This window comes from Sapajus apella, unplaced genomic scaffold (genome assembly GCF_009761245.1).
Source record: "Sapajus apella isolate SASKATOON/1434 unplaced genomic scaffold, GSC_monkey_1.0 scaffold31, whole genome shotgun sequence".
Lineage (NCBI taxonomy): Eukaryota > Metazoa > Chordata > Mammalia > Primates > Cebidae > Sapajus > Sapajus apella.
In genome coordinates, this window is record NW_022436971.1 from 1,332,950 (window position 1) to 1,358,796 (window position 25,847).

At 35.9% G+C, this 25,847-nt stretch overlaps 1 protein-coding gene and 1 non-coding gene across 2 annotated transcripts in view; both read right to left on the bottom strand.

Moving 5' to 3' along the window:
• NCOA1 (nuclear receptor coactivator 1) overlaps positions 1-25,847 on the bottom strand; it is a 277,674-nt gene that overhangs the window by 153,031 nt on the left and 98,796 nt on the right. The window lies entirely within an intron of this gene.
• Positions 3,522-3,628, bottom strand: LOC116562142. The gene has a single exon (XR_004273793.1). It is a non-coding gene; the product is annotated as a U6 spliceosomal RNA (small nuclear RNA).

Genomic DNA, 25,847 nt, shown 5'->3' on the forward strand with positions numbered 1-25,847 from the left:
TAAATAGTGTAGAAAGGTTATGCATATTCTAAATTTTTATAAATCAAATCTCATTCTTTATATATAAAACTACAATATTCCGTTCAATGAAATCCTACTGTGAATCATTCTTTAAAACATTAATCCCATCTTAACACATTTGTAAAAAATCAAATTTGTATACATGTGAAGCAAGTGAACATACAAAACACTTTAAAAACACACAATAAAAATAAGAATTAAATTCGTCTATATTGTTTTCCATATTCCCAGAAAGATTCATAATATTGAATAGTTAATAACAACCTGAACATGACATTTGCTGTCAGGAGATTGAGACTATTCTGGCCAACATGGTGAAACCCATCTCTATTAAAATACAAAATGTTAGCCCAGCGTGGTGGCATGCACCTGTGGTACCAGCTACTTGGGAAGTTGAGGCAGGGGGACTGCTTGAACCTGGGAGGTGGACATTGCAGCGAGCCGAGATCACACCACTGCACTCCAGCCAGGAGACAGGGCAAGACACCGTCTCAAAAAAAGAAAAAAAAAAAAAAACAAAAAAAAAAAGGGGGGGGGGGGCTACACAAACCAAATTATATAAAATTTGGCAATAGTCATGAAAATAGAAATCTCAAATTATTGCCAGTTTATTATTACAAGATGAACTGAATCTCCCCAAAGGCATGCCTTTCTTAGTCTTAGTTTGGGCTTTGATCTTGCTGAGAAGGAATTTAAATTTTGTAAAAAGGGTAAGAATTTTACCTGGAAAAACTGGAAATAATTCTGTACAGCAGGCATTAGGAAGGACTGAGTAGTCTGAAAAGGCTGAGAGGGTGGGCTATTTTGCGGGGAGAAAGGAAGAGGTGGGATGTGTCAGGTTAAAGAGGAACAGGAAAATCTGAGAAAGAACAAAGATACTTAAAGGCAGTTTACAGGAAGTAACTCTTGCTGGATCAAACTACTCCCTTTTTACCTCCAAAAAACCCTTTAGGAATTGTCTCTATTATTTATCACCAAAAATATAATTTTATAATTATATTTGTAACTATATAACCATAATTATTTTTTAAATGTTTTGCTAGTTTTCTTGTTTGTAAAGAGGTCTGGGAGAAAACTTCAAGGACAGAGAATGGTAGTCTAAGGATCAAAACCAATCTGTCCCCCCACCCCTACCAAATAATTACACCATGAGTATTATATCTTACTGAAAAACAAATTATTTCTCCAGGTTAACCAACCAGTCCCTTTATTGGTTAACTCAAGGTCATAATGAAGCCAAGGGCTCTGGGTCTGGACCCCTTTGATCCATTAATTGTTCTAAACTGAGTTCACAGGCTATATTCCCAATGTTTGGTAAGCTGCCTTTCAAATGAAGTAGTTGATTAGTCAGATAAGGGTAGTCAAGAGAGCATGAATGAATCAATGAGAAGTCATCACTCCTACTATAGGTAGTAGATTCACTAATTTTGAATCTAAGGCCATATTATTAATAGTTTGTAGGAAAAGATCAAAGAACCTTCAACAGTTTAGAAAATTCTTCAGTTTCATGTAAGCTTTCACAAGAAGGTTCACTATTTAATTTTAAGTCTAAAACAAACCCAAGTGAATACTTTCCAAGAATAAAAGCTACATTCATAAAAGAATTACTACTTAAGACACAATTATATCATTTTAATGATGCCTAAATAGAAGCAATTAAACAACTAACAGGGTGAAAGAATCTATGAAAGGATTGTTGACTATAGCAGAAGAGTTTTTAAAATCACACATTTTGTTTAAATTCCTCTCATATAAAAATCCAACAAAGCAATAATGGTAACATAAGTAGTAAGTAACATCAAATTTTTAATCATAACTGAAAAGACAGTATAAATTGTCTACTCTTTCCTATTTAACCATCTGAAACATATTACAAACTCCCTGAAAGAAAGAAAAATCTGCAAGTATAATTACACTCTGGGACTATTAGCATGACATGCTTCAATAAATACTCCTAATAGGATCTGCTGATAAAATAACAGGCACTACAATGGATGGATTTCCATTATTTGCCTATTTGATCTTACTGACTAAATGCTCAAAAACACCAGTGAGCTGTCTACTGAATAGAGGAGGGAGGAAATACACCCAGCAAGGGCAAAGTATGGCAGTTTATAGAGGTAGAATAGATAGAATGAGCACAGATTTGTAAAGGCCTGAGTTCAAATCACATTTTCTCTCCCTCCCTTCCTTCCTTCACCCCTCCTCACCCCAAATCTGCATAACTATCCATCCTCTGGTTAAAAATGACTTGGTTAAGGTTAGGCAAATATATTAAATTAAATCTTGAATTGGCTGAATTCCGGCTGGCTGAAGGTCTTCAGACCAGATGGTAAACTAGTTATAAGGAATAACCTTCACAATTTACTCTGCTCTTGATGGTTTTTGAGATTTAACATACAGCCACTTAATTGGAACAGTTACGCAAGTGAAGAACTGCATCTGCTAGGATTTTTAGGAAGGTAACTCAGCAGCTGAGCAGCAAAGTCAAGAGGGCTGCTGTGAGAGTCTCATCCAGATATGATAATCAGTTCAACTGAGCAATAGTTGGAGTGAAGACGACATTCAACTAATTCAACAAGTGTTGGGAGTGAAAAGGGGAAATCAAATTGTCTGCATGTTTGAATTACAAAAGTAATTCATTTTTACTATACAACTTTGGACAATGCAGGTAAATAAAAATAAAATTAAAATCACCCATAGCTGTACTATATAGAATTAAAGTGAATATCTGCAGACGCATTCTTGTATAAATAGCTATATATACATATAGTTTTATTTTAGTAATTATGGAATCAAAGTGCATATATTGCTTAAGAGCATCTTTTTTCACTAAGTTTACGTATGTCCCTTCTCATGTCATTAAATATTCCAGTTTTTATTGTCTATAAAATATTTCTCTCTCTCTCTCTCTCTGTGTGTGTGTGTGTGTGTGTGTCACAGTTTTTAAGAAATGCAGCGGTTAGGACTTCAGATTGGCTCCATTTTTTGTGTGTGTTAAATACAATACAGGTACTGTGATGAGACATCTTCTGGCTAAAACTTTTTTTATATTTTCTAAATAAGCTCCTATGAATACCAAGGTTCCTGGCATGGGGGACTCATTAATGCCATTTAGCCAGGTCTGAGTTTATGGGAGATAACAGATGTCTGAGGGAAAGGCGGATGAACTCAGTTATGTACACTTTAATCATGAGATGGCAACAGGAGATCCAAGAATACATGTTCAGATGACTTTCAAAGAAGTGGAATATAAAGGTTTCTGGAATCACTAACACATTGATAGTGGAGTGTATGAGATGACCAACAGAACATGTGCAGAAAGAGAGGAGGAGAATGGATTACTATGGAAGCACTGCAATACTTAAAAAGGGAGACTGTTACAGCTGGAAGAACAAATAAAAAAGAGGGAAAATGAATAAAGCTAAAAGGAAAACCAGCAGAAGTTGGGTAGAGAGATCATAACATCCAGTTTCAAAAAGCATTTTTTTTTTTTTTTTTTAAATATGGAACGCTTCACGAATTTGCGTGTCACCCTTGCGCAGGGGCCATGCTAATCTTCTCTGTATCGTTCCAATTTTAGTATATGTGCTGCCGAAGCGAGCACTCAAAAAGCATTTTTTTACCTTCCAAAATAATCGCAACAAACTCTTAGAAAAGTGCTCAAAGGTAGTCAAGAGTCTGCTAAAATTTAAAGAATTTTAAATGAATGAAGCATGAATATTCTTCCCCCAAAAGGCCCTGAAATTCAACATACCCCAACAACACCACAGTCACTGGGGCAACATGCTTTTATGATCAATGTTTCTACCATCCTCCCCAACTTCATATCATAAAGATGCAAACAAGTATTTGACTCTAAGTTTGTAAGACAGCATTACAAAGCCTCTTTTTGAGGAGGTGGTATCTAAAACTATCTCTCTCCTTCCAAGGTTTTGGCTACTCCTAGTATATTAAGATTTGTCATCATAGTAAACATGTCCATATTCACAATTTCAACTTTGTTTTGTAGACTTTCCAAAGTATCCTTTTCAGAATCAATTTTTTACAAACTTGATTTCATTTTTTCCTTCCTCTTTCTATCCTCTGCTAAATCTTCAGGGATTAAGAGCTTAAGTCCCTTAACAACTGTTTTCCAATGTTTCCAAATACCCACACCAACTATTCCACTTTCCCCAGTTCTAGTCAGGGACTGCTCATGCAAAAAACTACAGTACTCATAGGTAGGGTCATATAGACATACAAGTAGGAGATCAAAAGTGTACTCTTACATCAAGTCACATTCAGCAGGTTGCCAAAACATGCAGCACTACTGCCTCTGCTTTGGGGATATTTTTAAAGACCAACTTCATTAATTTTCCTATAATCCCCAATATCATTTTATCCATTACAACCTCATCTTCCTTCCCCTAGACTCACATTCCCCTCTTTCCAAGAGATTCTTTACTCATTCTCTTTCACTTTTCCCAGTTTCGCCAAAACAAATGGTCTTTCTCTTGCATTTTAATATGTTATTTTATTGGGAGCATTAGAGAAAGATGGAAATAAATCTCAACTCCTATACATACAATCTTACAACTATCAAATCTATACAAAAGCAACAAATGGTATCAAATTAAAACTATGTGCTATGGATGAGCCACTCAACAAGTTATTTTTCATCAGATGTGAAAAAGGATGATAGGAAAAGGGAAATGGGCAAACAGCAGACATATCTCATGATGAAATTCACCTCATGTACAAATCACCATTTTCATCTTCTGAAGGTTACTGTTCCTTTGTTTCTCTTCTTCTCTCTTCCTCTGATGTATAACCTAATGTTACAATACTACCAAATAACAAGAATGTAGACTCCAAAAGTGTTATTTGATAGAAAATTCAATATTACATATAAATAGTGCCATTTTTTACTTTGAAAAAATTGTCTGCTTTAGTAAAGACTAAACCTAAAAGTAGGCTCTTAATATTCTAACACTGACCTGATAAAAGTTTCCCAAGATCCTCGATATTTTCATAACTGTTGGATGAATGGAACACCTTTGTAGTAATGACAAATTTCTATCAGCCTTCACTTTTCCTCCTATCTGGACTTACTACTCTAATTCCTCACATTGTCATCCTCTTCCCTCTAGAAAGCCATACCTCATCTGCAACGGTTTGGTTCAGTAACCCTCCTATGCACCCTAGCATCTAGCAAAAAAAGGAATTGTATATGTTTCTGTCTGATTATATAGGTAAGTGAACTGCAAGCTTCTTGAAAGCAGTAAGACTATGTCTTATTTTATCTCCAGGGCCTAGGACAGTGCTTGGCACTTGGTAAATTCTTAACATTGACAGTCAGATTGGCCCCACCAGCACCATCAACCAGTACCCATCAACTGCTCCATCAACAATGTCCTAGACTAAGGCTTACAACAATCTGCTATATAGAAGCCAACGTAACTTTCTTAGAGAATTCCTTAAGTTGTGACACTAACCATTTACTGTGTGCCAAGCAATATATTACAGGTTCTATTTTACGTTATTTCTTCAAAAACCCCATGAAGTAAAAATAATTATCCTCCTTTACCAATAAATGAATATGAGCTCTGTGATAATTTACCTTCTCACAGCTACATAGTAACAAGCAGTTGAAGAGAAATTCATGCCCAAGTCTATCTGACTGTAAACTGAGGCCATTTCTACTTTGTTATTCTGTTTCCTTAATACCCACATGAAGTCAACATAAATACATAATTTATCCAAATATATTTTTCTTGCTACATTCTGCAATGTTACATCCCCTTTGGGAATCAATAAAATTAACTCCATGAATTACCTGGAAGACTGTAAAGATGGTGGGTTAAGATTACATGTTCTGGAATCAGAATGACTACTTGGATTCAAATAATTCTGCTATTCACTAGCTAAACTTAAATAGTTTAATTTCTCTGTGCTTTGATTTGCTAATCTCTAAAATGGGAATACTAGTGGTAGCTATAGGATTCTTGTAAATAATAAATGACAAAATATGAAGGACTTAGAATGGAGCTTAGCACATAATAATATTAATAGTAACAGCAAGAATTAGTGCATGCTTACAATATATGATGCCTTATCTTCAATAAGCATTAGGTATTAAGTTTACATGAAGAAATAATTAACTTTTTCTATGTCAGTGGTTCTCAAACCTTGTAGTGCATCAGAATTATCTAGGAGGCTTTTAAAAATACCCACAGGCCCTGCACCCTAGAAGTTGTCATTCGGGTGTGGGCTGGGCTTTCGAAATGCTTCTTTTGAAAAACTTCCAAGAGGATTCCCAATCCCTGGGATATGAGAATATGCTGGGCTAGATATCTTAAAACATTTCTGTTTTAAACATCTGATGTGAAGAATGAAAATGGACTAAGCGCAATGGCTCATACCTGTCATTCCAGCACTTTGGGAGGCCAAGGCAGGTGATCACTTGAGCCCAAGAATTCAAGAGTATTCTGAACAACATGACAAACCCTGTCTCTCCAAACAAAACAAAACAAAACAAAACAAAAACAAAAACAAAAAAGTAGCCAGTGGTAGTGCATACCTATAGTCCCAGCTACACAGGAGGTTGAGGTGAGAGGATCCCCTGACTGCAGGTGGTTGAGGCTGCATGCAGTACATTGTGATCACACCACTGCACTCCAGCCTGGACAACAGTATGAGACCCCATTAAAAAAAAAAAAAAGAATGAAAACAAATTGAGATAATAGGCAGAAAAGCAAGTAATGAAGCTTCTAGATACTCCTGGGGCATATATAAATCCCAGTAACGTAGGGTTGGAAAGGATTGAGAAAAAAGTTTAGGCCTCTGAAAGTCAGTAAGAGACCATCAGACAAAGAAAGGGCCCAAGGACAATAACACCAGGAATTCAAACATTAAAAACACCTTCAAAGCAAACATCAAGGAAAATTAACCTCTTGGCCTTAGTAAAGACATCATGAAGATTTGCTGCCTGAATCATCTATACTATGTGGATATTCCTAAAAATCAAAAGTTGGGGTGCAGCAGGGCCTTCTCTGCTTAATGCCCAGGCAGACCTCCAGGCAACTGGAGCACCCATTTACCTGGACCAGCAGGCTGAGCCAGCCCATTCTCCCCAGGCCAACATCATGGTAAAGAAGGGCACTCTCTGCCCCATTCCCAGGCATAGCTTGAGGAAGTCAGGGCACCCGTTCATCTGGATTACCAGCCTGAGCCCCTTCATCCTTCCTGTGTAGAGACTGTGGTACAGCGGGGCGCTCTGCACTCAGCCCAGGCAGATCTCCAGGTACCTGGAGCACTCATTCTCCTGGATTAAGAGTTCAGGCCTCCACCTCTGCCTGTGCAGTGAACTTGGGTCTAAGGAGGTTTCCCAGCTCCGTGCCTAGGACCACCTCTGTGTGCTTGGTGGCTGCCCACTGGGTTCTCCCTCAGTGTTAGTGATTGTGCCTGCCATCAGGGGACCTGCAGGTAGGCCTGCCTGGCGTGGCCCCATTCATCTTGCTTCCCACTCCCCTGGGGCTAAGCAGGGAGCTCAGACAACTGTGCATTCCACACATGAACCCATTGCCTGAGGCAACAGAGAACTTCTTCCTGTGAACAAGGATCAAGTGTATACCTAGCCACACTGGCTACAGCTGGCTCTTACCAGTAAGCGCCATCTACCGGATGGTAGGTCGAACCCTATAGCCCCATAAAAAATCTGCCCAGAGAAGTAAAAAAGGCTATAGAAGCAAAACCAAAAGATCCTACACAGCAGTCTCTATAATCATATACCCTAGCTAGTTGGGGAAAGGAAAGGGAAAGAAATAAAATATTACAAAGACAGGAAAAGAAAAGAAAAGAAAAGAAAAAACTCCTACTTGCATGAAAATAATTACAAAAATCAAAAGTGCCAGTGTCTCCAGATGAGAAGGAACCAGTGCAAGAATTTCAACCAAACAAAAAATCTAAATGTAGTGACACCACCCAATAATCACATTAGCTCTCCAGCAATGATCCCTAACCCAAATGGAAACTCAGAAATGACAGATAAAAAATTCAAAGCATGAATTACAAGGAAGTTCATTGGGATCCAAAAAGAGGTTGAAAATCAACACAAACTTCTAAATCAATCTAAGAAATGAAAGAAGCAATAAACGCCTTAAAAAGAAGTCAGTCAGCACTTCTGGAATTGAAAAGAAGTCAATCAGAATTTGTAGAATTGAAAGCTCACATAAGGTATTTCAAAATACAAGTGAAAGCTTTATCAATAGACTGGACCAAACAGAAGAAAGAATTTCAGAGTTTGAAGACTGCTCTTTTGAACTAATCTAGTCAGACAAAAATAAAGTAAAAAGAATTTAAAAAAATAAATTAACAAAGTCTTTAAGAAATACGGGGTTATGTAAAGTAACCAAACCTACTAATTGCTGGCATTCCTGAGAAGGAAAAAAAGCAAACAACTTGGAAAACACATTTGAGAGAATAATTCAAGAAACTTTCCCTAATCTTGCAAGAGAGGTAGACATTCAGATGCAAGAAATTCAGAGAACACCTGTAAGATACTACACACAAAAATGAAACATCACCAAGGCATATAATCACAAAACAATTCAAAGTCAATGCTAATGAAAATATAGGCATATATATAAAGGCATATATATAGGCATAAAGGCAGCCAGAGAAAAATGTCAGAGGAAACCCTATCAGGCTAGCAGTGGACTTCTCAGCAGAAACTGTGTAAGATTGTGGGCCTATTTTCAGCATTCTTAAAAGTAATTCCAACCAAGAATTTAATATTCTGACAAACTAAGCTTCATAAGCAAAGAAGAAATAAAACATTTTCCAGGCAAGCAAGCACTAAAAGAAATCGTTACCACTAGACTATCTTTACAAGAGATCCTTAAGGGAATTCTAAACATGGAAATGAAAGAACAATAACCTCCCACCACAAAAACATACTTAATTAAGCACACAGCCCACAGACCCTATAAAGCAACCACACAATAGAAACTACAAAGTGATTAGCCAACAACATCACAATAGGATCAAAACCTCATATATCAATATTAACCCTGAATGTAAATGGTCTAAATGCCCCACTTAAAAGGCACAGAGCTGAACTGGATTAAAAAAATAAGACCCATCTGTCTGTTGCCTTCAAGAGACCCATCTTGCATATAACAATACCCATGGGCTCAAAGTAAAGGGGTGGAAAAAGATCTGTCATGCAAATGAAAAACAAAAAGGAACATGGTGGCAATTCTTATATAAAAGAGACTTTAAAACAACAGTAAAAAAAAGAACAAAGAAGGACATTACATTACAATAAAGGGCTCAATTCAGCAAGACTTAACTATCCTAAATATAAACCCACCCAACGCTGGAGCATCACTTCACAAAACAAAAAGGGAAGGCTTACACACTGTTAGTGGGAATGCAAATTACTTCACCCACTGTGGAAAGCAGTATGGAGGTTTCTCAAAGAACTTACAACAGAACTACCATTTGGCCCAGCAAACACAATATTAGGTACATATCCAAAAGAATATAAATTGTTATGCCAAAAAGACACACGCACTCTTATGTTCACTGCAGCGCTATTTACAATAGCAAAAATATAGAGTCAACCTAGATAGATGCCCATCAATAGTAGATAGATTAAATGTGGTGCACGTACACCACAAAATATTATGCAGCCATAAAAGAGAATAAAATCTTGTCATTTGTGACAACATGGATGTCACTGGAGGCCACTATTCTAAGCAAACTGACACAGGAACAGAAAACCAAATACAGTACGTTCTCATTTACAAGGGGGAACTAAACACTGGGCACTTACAGACATAAAGATGGCAACAATAGACACTGGGACTAACAGAGCAGGGAGGGAGGGATGGGAGCAAGAGTTAAAAAACTGACTGTTGGGTACTATGCTCACTACCTGGGTGACAGGATCATTCAGATCCCAAACCTCAGCATCATACAATATACCCATCTAATAAACCTGCACATGTACACCCTGAATCTAAAATAAAAGTTAAAAAAATTTTTACGAGGTGAGAATTTCAAGTTAAAACCTATGTTCATAGACCTCTAACTCCAAGCACATAGAAAGAAATAAAAAATCTTCCCTGGAGGAATGCACTATGAACCCAAGTCTAAAGAGTTATCATAGTTACACAGGTTTCCAATCTAAAAAAAAAAAAAGAAATTCGTGATTTAAAAAAAAATCACAATAAAGACAATTAAATAAGATGCTATTAGAAAGAGCCAGAGAAAACAAAATTTGTTGTAAAATTTCAGATATTAGATATAGAATATTAGATATGTTTAATACACTAAGAGAAAAAGATGAACAAATCAAAAATACCAGTAAAGCTCGAGAGAATATAAAAAATAAACAGGAAAATCTGAGAAATGACCAAATAGAACTACTAGAATTGAAAAACATCACAAGTAAAATAATAATGGAATAAGTAAATAGAGTCAGTGAATCATTACATAGAAATGGCAAAACTATTCAGAATGCAGCCTACAGTCACAAAGAAATGAAAAATATGAAAGGGAGGTTAAGAGATATGGTAGAGAAAATGGAACATTTACTATCAGAAAGACTACGTTCCCTGATCACAATGCAATGAAATCAAAATCAAAAAGAAAAACATAAAATTGTCATACATTTCAAACTTAAAACCATATCACTAAATAATACATGACTCAAGGAAAAAATTATAAATATTTTTTAAACTAAGAATGAAAAAATAATGAAAACACCACATTTCAAAATCATAAACTGTAGTAAAAGCAATACTCAGAGGAGGATGTATTCCCATCAATACTTTCATTAGGAAAGAAGAATGACTGAAAATAGAGCTAAATGTCTAAGAAGTTACAAGAACTTCCTCACCAAGAAAAAAAAAAAGGCACAATTATAAAAGCACAAATTGATGAAATAGAAATCAAACATATAATAAAGAGAATAATTAAACCAAGAGTTGGTCCTTTTTTATTTCTTAAGAGATGAGGTCTTGCTATGTTACCCAGGCTGGAGGTGCAGATGATATTTACAGGCATGATCATAGCACACTGTAGCCTTTAACTCCCGGACTCCAGCAATCCTCCCATCTCAGCCTTCAGAGTTGCTGGGACAGGCTCCCCCACCACACCCAGCCTGGTTTTTTGAAATGACTTTTAAAAATACTGCCAATGAGATCAAGAAGGGAAATGATACAAAGTAATTATAAATGAAAGGGAGAACTTAACAACTGAGAAAGCAAAGGTCAATGTTTTTGTTGGAAACATTTAATAGATTTGAAAACAAATGTAGCCAGTAAATTCAATTAAAAATAAACATAACCCAGTAAAACTAACCTAAGGCATAGTGATACAAACATATGGTTGAATAAATATTTTCAATGGAGAACAAGAAACAAATCTTTCTTATAGAATTCCAAATAATTTATGTAGCTACTCCTCCCTCTAGGAGGTGAAACTTAATTCCCATGTGTTCACCCCTTGAAGGTGATTTAGTAACCTGCTTTCAAACAATTAAGTAGGGAAAAGAAAAATAATGACTTTACACTGAATAACATGACAATCAGTACTTTACCAAGTGATGAAGGTTAATTTAACACCATCAGTGATGTCATGGACATTATGTGCCCCCAAAATGATGTGACGAGAAGGGCCTTTCCTCTCTATGACAGTCTTCCCACAACCCCACAAGAAAAACATCAGACAAACCCCCCGACAGAGAGGATATCTGGCCAGTACTCCTCAAGACTGTAAAGGTCACAAAAATAAGGAAAAACAGAAAGTGTCATAGACCAGAGGAGACTGGGAAGACATGACAATTAAATAAAACGTGATACTCTGGAAATCCTGGACAGAAAGAGGATATAAATGAAAAAACAAACAAAAAAATCTGTTGAAATCTAAATAAGGTCTAAAGTTCAGTGAGCCAGTGTCTTAGTTTTCTTAGTTTTGACAAATGTACCATGATAATGTAAAATGTTAATAATGGGGGAACTGGCCAGTGGTGGCTCACCCCTGTAACCTCAGCACTTTGGGAGGCCAAGGCAGGCGAATCACGAGGTCAGGAGATTGAGGCCATCCTAGGTAACAAGGTAAAATCCTGTCTATACTAAAAATACAAAAAATTAGATGGGCATGGTGGCACGTGCCTGTAGTCCCAGATACTCAGGAGGCTGAAGCAGGAGAAATCGCTTGAACCCAGGAGGCGGAGGTTGCAGCAAGCCACTGCACTCCAGCCTGGGTGACACAGCAGACTTTGACTCAAAATAGTAACAACAAAACAATAATAAGGGTACTGGGTGAGGAATATATGGGAGTCTAATGTACTATTCTTGTAACTCTTCTGTAAATCTAAACTTACTGCTAAAAAAGTTATTTTTTGAAAGATGACTGACACAGAAAGAAATGAAAAGACTAAATAATCCTACAGTATGAAGGAAACTAAATCAATAGTTTAAAGTCTTCTTTAAAACTATGAGTTAGTTTTGCTTAAAAGTATAAGATTTGGTGACTAAGAGATAAACCTACTTATAATCAACTCCAGACAGGCTTTGTTTTGCATTCTTGGTATAAGATTGTCCAGTCTTAAAGGTATATTGTATGGTATTACAGTAAATAAGAAATATAGGTATCCAAAAATAAAAACAAATTCAATCATAATAATTTTTTTTAATTTCACAAAGAAAACTGAGTTTTATCAAACTCAAAGAACAATTTCAGTCTTATGTAAACTCAAGGAAGAGAAAATGTTCATTCCCCAGCTCATTTTATGAGACCAGTATAACATTAAAACAAAATCAAATAGTGTAAGAAAGGAAAATACGTAAATCAATCTCACTCTTGATCATAGATGCAAAACCATACATAAAACACAAGTATCCCTTATAATTCAAAACTCAACATAGAAAATAACTATAGCAAATTTTATTAAAGATATAGCTGATATCCTGTTATTCCAACTTATCTTACTAAATAAAATATAAATATCAAATAGACTTAAAAAACACAGTATCCCTCACTGTTCACATTCTAACTACTCACTCTCCAAAATACAGGGTTTCCCAAATTATGTTATACAACATCTGTCTGACACCAAATAATTTCAAAATTAAATAGTACCACATTCCTTCCAATGATGTCTTATCCTTATGAATCTAAGTTCATGGTAGTTGCTGGGAAAAAGAGCATCCCCAAGTGAAAATCAACATGGAACGAGAGGTAAGGGTGGCAATGGCAATGCCTTATCTGATTCCAAGGTTTGAGAAGTTATGCACTGCTCTGAGGAGTATACATATCCCATCAGCAAGTGACTGTGGTCATTTACACTTAAAATAAAAATATATTGAATTTATGTGTATGATTTTTTTTCAAATAGTTAAGTTATAAGGACATAAATACTTATTAACTTGTTTGAAGCTAAATAAATGAATGTGGCTGTTAGGTATTTCTTTGACTTGAGGGCACCAAGAACAGGAAAGTTTGGAAAAATCTGAAATACTCATATAACATGGTATTTCTCACTATCAAAACTAAGACTGAAAAAAATGTAGATAGCAAAAAATACTTCAAACGGAATAAAGTGATAAAAAAAATTAATATATCTCATGACCAAGCTGAGTTTATGCTAGAAATACAAGTGCAATTTAACATTATGAAGGTATAAGGCCAGGTGTGGTGGCTCATGCCTGTAATCTCAGCATTTTGGGAGGCTGAAGCGGATGGATCACCTGAGGTCAGGAATTCAAGACCAGCCTGGCCAACATGGCGAAATCCCACCTCCACTAAAAACACAAAAATTACCGAGGCATGGTAGCGGGTGCCTGTAATCCCAGCTACTTGCGAGGCTGAGGCAGGAGAATCTCTCAAATCCAGGAGGCAGAGGTTGCAGTGAGCCAAGATCGTGCCACTGCACTCCAGCCTTGGCAACAGAGAAAACTGCGCCCCCCCACCAAAAAAATTATGAAGGTATAAATATTATTCACAAAATTAAAAGAACAAAAGAGAAACCCCAAATGTTCCCCTCAATCATTACTGGTAAAACATTAGATTAAATTCAGCATTCCTGATAAAATTTTGTTTAAAAATCTTAAAGATAGCCTTCGTGCTTCACAAAGATTATCTAGAGAACACAGACTATCTTATAGATAACTGTGAAATATATTAAGCATGTTCTTTAAAATTAGAAATAACACAAGGACATTCAGTAATCTCCACTTCCATTCAACACTGTGTAAGTCTAGCCAGCACAGTAGCAGATAGAAAAAGGTAAAGGAATTGGTATGAAAGAAACAAAACTTGACCAAAAGATGGGAGAAGAGAAACTGAATGATGATGTATGGCAGACTTTTGTGGGCCAGGCCTGAAAGTGGCACAGATTACTTCTACTCATATTCTACTGGCTAGAATTCATTTACATGGCCATTCCTGAAATGAGAGGTGGAAAATACAACCTAACTCTGTGCCCAGGAAGAAGAGGAAATTTTCAGTGTATATCTAGCCACCCTCTGCCACAAACCAAAATGGAAAATAATTTGGCATTATCTGAAATTGAATATGCACATACCCCATAACTTACCAATTTTACTTCTAGGAAGAGATACTTTTGTACATGCATACCACAAGTATAAGAATACTCATACTCATCGTACAATTGTTCACAGAGTAGAAAAAACAGAAGAGTGACTCCAATTTTGAAAGAAGATATACTGTGGGTAAAAGTGCTATCAAATAGCATCACATGTTACAGAGAAATCTTTTGTGAAAGGAAGAGTGAATCCATGCAGCAAGCTTCATTGTCTTATTTTAAGAAATTGCCACAGAGATTCCAATCTTCAGCAACCACCATCCTGATCAGTCAGCAACCATTAACACTGAGGTAGGACCCTCTACAAGCAAAAAGATTATGACTCACTGAAGGCTCACATAATCGTTAGTAATTTTCAGCAATGAAGTATGTTTTAATTAAGGTATGTACATTTTTTTAGACATAACGCAATTACACACTTAATAGACTATGGTATAGCATAAATGTAACTTTTATAAGCACTGGGAAAGCAAAAAATTTGTGGGATTCACTTAATTGCAATATTTGCTTTATTGTGGTGGTCTGGAACTGAACCCACAATATCTTGTAGGTACATCTTATCATTTTTATAAAGTTTGATAAAATAAGTGGATCAATAGATAATTTAGGCACAGATACATATGCAGTAAAACCTTTTTTAAACCAAGAGCATAACAGTCAAAATTCAGCACAGTGTTCACATGCTGGGGAATAGTCCAGAAAGAGGAATAAGTTGAGAGAGGCTTACACAAGGAGTTTCCATAGTATTGGTAAAATTCCATTTCTGAGGCTGGTGTACACGACACTCCTTAGTTCACATTAATATACTAAACAATGTTTTTATAACTACTTTTATATGGAGGATAACAAATTTTTATAAAATGATTAAAGATATTGGAGAATATTTTATTTAAAATGTTTTATTTAAATAGTATTTAATTTTATTTAAAAGTAACTTAAAATTATGATTTAACCCTACTTATTTAGTAACCAAAATATATTTATTGTCTTGCCCAACAGAACTATTCAAGAAAGTGCTAGTTACTACATAATTTAGAAAAGAATTTAAAGTTGATTTTTTTAAACTTTACTGTTGCCAGGCACAGTGGCACAGGCCTGTAATCCCAGCACTTAGACAGGCTGTGGCAGGCAGACAGCTTGAACTTAGGAGTTTGAGACCAGCCTGGGCTACATTGTGAGACCCTATCTCTACAAAAAATATAAAAGCTAGCCAGGTATGGTAGTGCACCCCTATAGTCCTAGCTACTGGGGAGGCTGAGGTGGAGAACTGCTTGGGCCTGGGAAGTCGAGGCTGTAGTGACCTGAGATTGTACCACTGCACTCCAACCTGGGCATCAGAGTGAGACCCTGCCTTTAAACTTGTTAAACTTTGCTGCTTAACAATCCAATTACTTGTTGCTATTCTTCCCCAATCATATGACCTGTCAGCAAATTGTAGTTAATATCTCTGACAGTTACATTAAGTTCCAGTGTTCTTAAATTTTAATTATAATGAGTATCTTTTTAAGAAGTAACAAAAAATTAAATGGTCAAGGCATACTAAGTCTAACCAAGATTAATCTACCTGATAAGGAAGGAATTCTTGTATTCTGACCTCAAGTAAAGAAAGAAGGGAGGGAAAGCTGTTTCCCAAAGAAAACAGCTTTTTTTAATTGATTGGGATTCCTCTAGAGATGAAAATCTCTAGAGGAATCCCATCTCTAGAGGAATCCCAATCAATAAAACTGTCAGAAAAAGATGTGACATTAAGATATTATGGATCTGACCAGATGCAGTGGCTAACGGCTACAATCCCAGCACTTTGGGGAGGCTGAGGTGGGAGGACAGCTTGCAGCCAAGGAGTTCGAGACCAGCCTGGTCCACATAGTGAGAACCCAACTCTAAAAAGTTTTTTTAAAAATTAGCTGGGCATGGTGGTACACATTTGTAGTGCCAGCTATTTGGAAGGCTGAAGTGGGAGGATTGCTTGAGTCCAGGAATTGGAGGCTCCAGTGGGCTTTGATTGCACCATTGCTCTCTAGCCTGGGTAACAGAGTGATGCTCTATCTCAAAACAAAAATAAAAACAAAACAAAACAGAAGATGTTAAAGATCTATTAAATCCTTTTCTCCTGGTATTGTTAAAAATGTAGTTTCACTGACTCATTAACTCTTATAAGTGAACAGCATTTAAAAAAAAAAAACAACTAAAACTATAGAATTGTGTAAAGCTTCCCATGTAAACTGCATGCATATTTTAAACATTCTATTTTTCTAGTAATTTTGTAAGTGACAAATCTTTATACTACTTGGTAATATTTCTATACTGTAAGATAATAATGTACTGAAACCTTGAAAAAACAAACCACTTGCAGAGAAAATCCGTTTGACTTGATGAAAACTCAGGTACAGAATATTGTGAGGTAAACAGAATAGTTTTAATTGAGTAGTTCACATTCTATACATATCACATAAGCTGCTATGAATGCAATCCAAAGAAGATATTACTATGAGAGTAATAACAGTAAGAGGCAATAAAGTTTGGAGGATGAAAATTAGAATAGGGCTTAAGAAACAAGCACAGGAATAAATACTATCACTGAAACTCCTAACTGGAAAGAAAGCAAGAGGATGTGGGCTCAAGCACAGTGACAACAGTAAGAATGTATGTCTCTGGCCCAAGGAATATCCCAACTACTGCCACTGTTAGGACTATGGGAAAATAAAGTAAGGAAAACAAAGGCATACAGAGTATAAATAACAATAAAATAAAGAACAATGAATGAGAAATAAAAACATATAATCATTTCAGTGTAGACAGGTGGGGGGCTGAAGCCTGTAATCCCAGCACTTTGGAAGGCCAAGGTGTGCAGAGCACTTGAGCTCAGGAGTTTGAGATCAGTCTGGACAACACGACAAGACCCCATCTCTACAAAAAATTAGCAGGGCGTGGTGGCACATGCGTGTAGTACCGGCTACTCAGGAGACTGAGGCAGTAAAATGGCTTGAGCCAAGGAGGCAGAGGCCGCAGTCAGCCAAGATCGCACCATCACTGAGCTCCAGCCTGGGCGACAGAGCCAGACTCCGTCTTAAAAACAACAACAAAAAAAGCATAATCTCAATGCTGCATCCAAGAAGTGCCCAATACTTTGATGAACTTTTGAGACTGATAGACTAAATAAGGGAATGGGGGATAAGTGATAAAAGGAAATTATAAAACTAATGCTACGGGGCTCTGATTTATATAATAGGACTATTATATAAATCACTGGGGTTCTGAATCATATAATAGGCTGAGACATATAAAATGATTAATCGGCTGGGTTCACACCTGTAATCCCAGCATTTTGGGAGGCCGAGGCAGGTGGATTACCTGAGGTCAGGAGTTTGAGACTAGCCTGGCCAACATGGTAAAATCCCATCTCTACAAAAATACAAAAAAATCAGCCAGGCATGGTGGCTCATGCCTGTAATCCCAGCTATTCTGGAGGCTGAGGCATCAGAATCCCTTGAACCAGGAGGTGGAAGTTTCAGTGAGCCAAGATCACGCCACTGCACTCCAGCCTGGGCAACTGAGTGAGACTCAGTCTCAAAAAAATAAAAAAGATTAATCATACATAATAAAAAGGTAAAAGGGTTGTATATAAGTTATAAGATACTCCAAATTAATAGTTTAGGGAAAAAAACACGTAGTATATTTAAGCCACAGCTAAGTCTACGACTTGTGGGACTTTCTGCTGCCCTATTTGCCCCACTGTGTAAACAAAGCTTTTAAAAATCCTATCTATAAGGGCCTAACTCTGATACCCTCATAAATCCGTATCACTGTCAAAATTAACAACATCATGCTTACAATACTAGACTGACAACTTAGGCAAAATTAATATATCCTCTCTCGTGTTTGTCGCCAACATTAAATCACAAAGTTCGGTTAATTCTCTCAGCAATCTCTGAGAATTTGAATTCTCTATTTGGATTTTGATAAATCTTTGTCCAGGTTCTCGTCTCCTGTGCTTGCACTTAGCAACCACTCTAGTCCATCACACATGCAAAACTATTATCTTTAAGAAATGTTTTTTATTTTTTAACTACCAATTGGGTACTACCTTGACTATCTGGGTGACGAGTCCAATAGAAGCCCAAACCCCAGAGTTATGCAACATATATAACAAAACTGCATGTATGCCTATTGAATCTAAAACGATTTTTTTAATTAAAAAATAAAATTTAAAAATAAATGTTTTCATTTAATCTCTTCCTTCCTGATTAACTTCTAGAAGTTTTTTTTTAATTCGCTAAACAAATGTAAAATGTATATGCAATGCTCTCCATCAATTTCTCCCTGTCCTTCCTTCCCCAAGCCTCTCATAAGGTCTGTGGTACTCCACTTATAAGGCTTCTCTGCCAACTCCATATACATGCATAGTATGTACACTTTCTTCAAATTTTTATCAAAATTCATATTCGTTAAGAATACTCTCGTAAGTTCACCCCATTCTGATCATTTCTCCTTTACAATTTCCTGATTCACATGTTATATAATAATAGTTCATATGCTTTCATTTTTTTCCATTCTGCCCTTAAAGATTCCAATATAGTAATATATTCCTGGCCATAGCCACGAATGTTTCCTTTGTAACTTGTTACTATTCTTTATATTAATTTCAATTTTTATAGCTAATATCATTTATGAGAATGCTGAATTTTCCCACTGAAATTAATCACTTACTTAGTTAATTTTATGTGTCAACTTAACTAAGCCATTGTACCCAGACATCTGGTCAAACACCAGCTTAGATGTCTGGGAGAAGGTATTCTTTAGATAAGATTCACATTTAAATCAGTAAACTTTGAGTAAAGCAGATTATCTCTCATAATATTAGTGGGTCTTATCTTATCAGTTGAAGGCTTTCAAGAGAAAAAGACTGGGGTGGCCCAAGGAAAAAGGAATTCCGCCTCAAGACTGCCTTCAGAATCAAGCTGTAACATCAACTCTTCCCTGGGTCTCCAGCCTGCTAGCCTGCTACAGATTTCAGACTCTCCAGCACCCACAATCACTGAGCCGTTTCCTGAAAAATCTTCCCTAGCCCCAGCCCCAGCCCCTGCCACGAACATGAACATACTCCTGTTGATTATGGTTTTCTAGATAACCATTGGCCAATACAGTATTCCCCAGTTTAAAATCTTATTTAGTGACTATAGAGGATCAAAGATAAGCCCTCATATCTCGCAATTGATTCATTCATTTAAAAAATATTTGCATGTCTGCTGTATGCTACATTCTAAGAATTCAAAGTTGATTTAGCCGATGTCTCTGTTCTCAAGGATTTGAGGGTGCTTTAGTTGAGAAAAGAGAAAATTGAAATAACATGGAAACATTGTAAGGTTATGAGTTCAGGATACTATTCATGGGAACAAAGAGGAAGGACGTATAATTGAGGTTCCTATACCAACTGAATCCTACTTCCCATAGGTAAAACACTGTTCATCACATATTGACCCTTGGAAATCAATTATATGCCCTAAGCATATAAAGTAAAAACACAAAGCACAGTGTGTAAAAACAAACACAATATAACTATTACAGTGTTAATGTTCCTTTTGGATAATTTCTTTACATGAGCTGAACTGGCTAAGGGATCTTAAAATAGGACTTAGAATACTGAAGAATCTTGTTCCAGTTTGAAAAGCCAAACGGATTAACGGGGATTGGAAAGACACACATAAAACCTCACAGTTCGTGAACCTCAAGCATACCAGTTAAAATGAATATTGTAGAATGGCGTAAGTCTTTAATTATTTGAAATGTAATAGCACATTGAATCATAAAATTCTTATTTTGAAATCATCTTAAGCATACACAAAAATGGCTAAATTTTAAACTTAAGAATATTTGCACTTGTAAGTATGCCATCTTATATTACTAAATATAAAAATTCAGGATCTAGGTTTACAATGTGAAACATAACCTCTAAATCAAAACATTTTAAAAATCATTAACTTAAGCCAGATAGTTAAATCTCATCAAATAGTACAAAATGGTAAATAAAACAAAAGGTTTTTTGGGGGGCTTTATCTTATATTTAAATTAGGAGATTTCTTTAATTCCTAGTAGTCTGAGAATTTCATAACTCTGTGAGACTATTATGCTAAGGACTATTTTATAAGAACTGCTGTCAGTATTACTGTATGTCATTGTATTCCTTAGGTTAAGTAATAAAGAAAAGCATTTCCCAATATTAACTAAACCAATATTATTAAATAAACACAGTATTTTCCACAAGTATTCTATAATAGAAATTTGCTTTGCTTTCTAGAATCACTTAATCACAGAATCTTGTGAAGCCAGCCTCAATTTTAACAGATGGCATAAGTTGTGATTTACCCAATGATATTGTAGTTTAATCCTTGTCAAATTAGCAGGAGTCACAACGGGGCTCTCTGGATATCCCCAAACCAGTAAAACCCACATCTCCATAAGCAGGCACACAATAAATCTTTGTTAAATGAATAAATGAAATGTTCACAGGTCTGAGATTCCTATAGTCTGAAATTTCATGATCTCACTCCTAAAAGTCTACCTCAACACAGACCCTGTCAAAGATAGATTTTCCTCTGCAAATAAATACAGGGGCTTCCATATACAGTGTAAGAACATACACCATATACAGCAAAGAGATGACACAGTATCACATTAACACTTCCTGAAATAATTGAGGCAAATTATCACAATTTTCTATTGTGCCCATAAAAGTTTTGTATTCAAATACTAATATCTGCTTGCCAAGTTGTAATCTCAATATCCTCTGTATAAAGGGTGAAAGGCTAAAAAGGCCCTAAGAAATCAATTAGGACACCAAAAGAGCCTCGTTGGGTTCCCTGCTAATTTGACAGGGATTAAACTACAATATCATTGGGTAAATCATGACTTTTGTCATCTGTAAAACTGGAGGCTGGCTACACCAAGATTCTATGATTAAGTGATTCTAGAAAGCAAAGCAAATTTATCTTAAATATTCTTTTGGAAAGTATGATACTTCAGACATCCTATAAAAATAGTTTTTAACCTTGTTTAGGTGATGGAAAGCGTCAAGACTCCAATAAAGCTATAGATAATTCATCTCAAAAGAATTCCCACATGGACAAAATTTTATATATAGTTTCAGGAGAATTTAATGAGCCTCTGAAGTGGTCCATGAAACTCATGTAAGAAACTTCTGTTTTGTAAATTTAAATAGAATTCAAACATTGGAAGTATGCTAAGTTTGAAAACAAAGCAGTACTTTGTACTTAATTCTTTTGATTTTTTAAAAACAAGTTATGTTGGCCAGGTGCCATGGCTCAGCCTATAATCCCAGCAATTTGGGAGGCGAGGCGGACAGATCACAAGGTCAGGAGTTAGACACCAGTGTGGCCAATATGGTAAAACCCCGTCTCTACTAAAAATACAAAAATTAGCCAGGCATGGTGTTGCACACCAGTAGTCCCAGCTACCAGGAGGCTGAGGCAGAAGAATCGCTTGAACGCAGGAGACGGAGGCTGCAGTGAGCCGAGATCACTTCACTGCACTCCAGTCTGGGCAAAAGAGTGAGACTCCATCCCAAAAAAGAAAAAAAAAAAGTTATAGTATATTTATTTTAAATTTCAAACAACAGAAAAGAGGAAGAGGTGATTTTACAACTATCAAATAGAAATATGGTTTTGAAGAACTGAAAAATACTGGCTTAGATAATTAAACTGTTCTGGTAAATCAGAGCTCCAGGTAAGTGACAACCAAACCATTATTATTACATAAATGTCAATCCCAATTCTAATAAAACAACTATAAGGAAAACATTTATTTAGAATTCCAAAGTTAAACAAACATTTGGCCCATTTAATTTACTTCAATGAGACAGTCCATTTGAAGGTAAGACTTTAATAAAAACACAAAACTAAGTATAAGCAATTGCATTACTATAATGGCTTAAATTTCTGAAAGATTAAACACCAATCGTGTATTTTAAAAGGGAAACAGTCTCATCACATCCTAATTAATTAAGATTGGTTAAGTATGTTGAACTACAACAGTAATTTCTTCATTATTTGTATTTCTAAGGATAAAATTTAAAATGCTTTTCAAATGCAAGAGGAAAGAAGGCTGAAAGGCCTGACTTATCACAGAGAAGGATAGAAGTAACAATTACACAATTAAAAACAGGCAAGTAATACTGATGTTAAGGTTTTTATAAACCATCTAAACAACAAACCAAAAGGATACTAATATCTGCTCTTGTAGTTTAGTTTCCAATGTACATCTTTTGTGCAAATTTCTCCTAGGATTTCTCTTGTCTAAAGGGGATCCCCAGGGAACCAGCAAGAAGAAATTCTGTGATTATATTCCAATGCAATAAAGGCAAAGACCTTTCAAATTCTGAATTTGAGAAAAATAATGACTCTACCCCAATTGTGATAGCAATACCCGCATCAGGAACATGAAAACAAAATGGCTATAATTTCTGGTATATTCCTCTTGCCTTTTCAGTTGAACAATATCTAATTTTCTTAATGTTTTTTTCATTAAGTTATGAAATCATAAATTAAGCATGTGTTGTTATAAATTACAAATTACAATTTATTGAATTCACAAAAGAAAAACATTTAAACAAGCTATGTAACATATTTATAACATCATGAATTCTGGATTCTTCAATGTTTCACTTAAAAATTATTATACTTAGGAATTGTGAATCTAGCACTGTGCTTACTTAAATAACTGTACATTTCCTTCATATAAATTACACTGTGGAAAAGGATCAGGAAATGAGGCAAATATCGAGATCTTAGTCCACAGCAGTCTTTACAATCCTAATTTATCTTCTAGATTTTTATTTCTGTTTATCAAAGAAGGGTGCATGTACTTCCTAAAAATTGCAAAGATAATCAGTAGTAAAGTTAGAAGAATCTAGATTTAATGCTTCTCTCCTTTTCAGCTGTTTTAGTTTTCTAAGAAAGGCTAAAGCTAAAGATATATATGGGTGAGGCCTTATAGGGCCGACTTCATATGTGAATACCTGTATGCATGACAACAGGAAGTCAAAGAACCAGGGTTTTACTCCCAAGACTTGCCACTAGCCTGCTTTTGTGATACTGGGCATATAACTTGTAAGGGACTTAGTTTTTGCCACCTGTAAAATAAGGATGTTGAAACGTGATCTTCAAGGTCATTTCCAATTAAGATACTTGTGTAGGTTCACATTTATGTAAGTATATGAATGAACAACAGAATTACAGTAAATCCATGTGAGAGTATGGACATAGGTATACATGTAGGAATAGAAAATGGCAAAGAAATGTGTAAAAAAAAAATATTCAATGTTTACCTTTGGAGTTTCCTTTCACAGGCAGGGTTTAGACTTTTGATAAAGAAAGGCCCAGAAGACCCACTACTGTCATCCAAATCCCCAGCACACTCCTTTTATGCCACTGCTATACTAATATCCACAAGCAGTATAGCCTAAGAGTATGCTTTCTCCACAATATAACCATTCTTATATCCGGTCCAAGGTAGACTGATCCAGTCTATCTCGATGAGGGTTGGCAAGTTTTTCTGTAAAGAGTTTAATAGATATAGGTTTCCTTTCTCCTCTCAATAGTGCCATCCGTCAAGACAGTGCTTGCTGCCAAGCTTGACTTCTAACAAATCACTTACTGTGGCCCTCTGACAAGAGCCAGACCTTGACTCTTTCTTGATCCTGGCAAATAAACTCCTGGTACCACTGTATCAAGTTTTTATTGCTACTTAACTCCTTTTTCCCTCATTAATTCAAAGCTACAACTTCACGACTTCATCCATCTTGAATCCCAAATGTTAGTATCTTCTATCACTCACCATTGGCCCAGAAAGATGGTAAGAAAATGGAAACAAAAAAGAAGGGGACAGAGACAGAGTAGATTCAGGTGAAGGACAGATGAGTATTAGTATTATTTCCCTTTTCTAGACTTTAAAAAGGAACCAGGTGCTACCTTACTGTTAATTTAAATTAAAATGTCTACTTCAGTGGGAACAGAGAACATTTCACTTTAAGCAAAGTGCTCCCTAAAGAAATAATTGTTATAACAGGGTGGGAAAAAAACCTCAATAAGCTTTTTTCTTATGCTTTTATCTAGATCACTCTGCTTCCAGCTGTGAAACTGACTGATGTTTTTAAAGCTCCCAAGAAGCCTCTACAAGTAACCATGGTTACTGGTTCAAAACAGTATAAAAAAAAAATTAGGAGGAGATAGCAATTTGACGAGAAAAACAGTTTTCTTAAATTTCATCAAATGAAGCTATAGCAACAAGGAGTAGGAGGATGGCTGGGCAAAGGCTTCAAGATGCTAAGTTTTCTACAGAGTCATCAGGGTGCTTGATCTCCCAGCCCAGAAGGCCCAGCACTTCAAGGAATCATTTTACCTTATGCAAGAGTGATCCCCTCAAAGGTAATTTAGTTATTTACTATGGACAATATCTTATAAACTCAACCAATATTCTCATCAGGAGGTCACTGAATTTGCTTTACACAGAAGCTTACCTGAAAAAAACAAATTAAGAGCACTAAGTTGCTTAATAAACATATGAATCTGAGCCTAAAACAGTACTAATCCTTTTAATATAAAGCTGCCTAAGTCATTCTTACCAATCTCTTTCAAAAAGTTTTCATCAAACACTCATCTTTTCAAACACCTTAGCAACCTTTTCAGTTATTAAATAATTCATTCCTTTCATATTTGAGAGTCTATCATGTTTCAGGCACTGTATGAGACATTGGATATATCACAATAAAGAAAACAGACAAAGCTCAAGCTTTTATGAAACTTATAAACTAATGGAGAAGAGAGACATTAAATACACAACTGCAAATTGTGTTAATGTGCTATGAAGAAAAACAACAAAAGGTATTTACTGGGATTTCAAGAAAAGTTTATTTGATTTTTCAAGAGATCAAATCCTTACAGCTATTAATGGTGGGTAACGGATACATAGAAATAATGATGGATTCACCATACTCTCTGCTTTTGTATATATTTAGAAATTCTTAAAATAAAAATTTAAAAATGAAAGAAATAGGAAGAGACCTGAAAGGTAAGTAGGTGTTAAAGAAGCAAGGCATGGCAGAGAAGAGTGTTCTCTATCTAGGCCAAGAGAAGAGTAGATACATCAATTCGGAGAACTGGGGAGGCTGGCATACTAGAGGGATTGAAAGAAAGAGAAAAAGACAGCCTAGCCA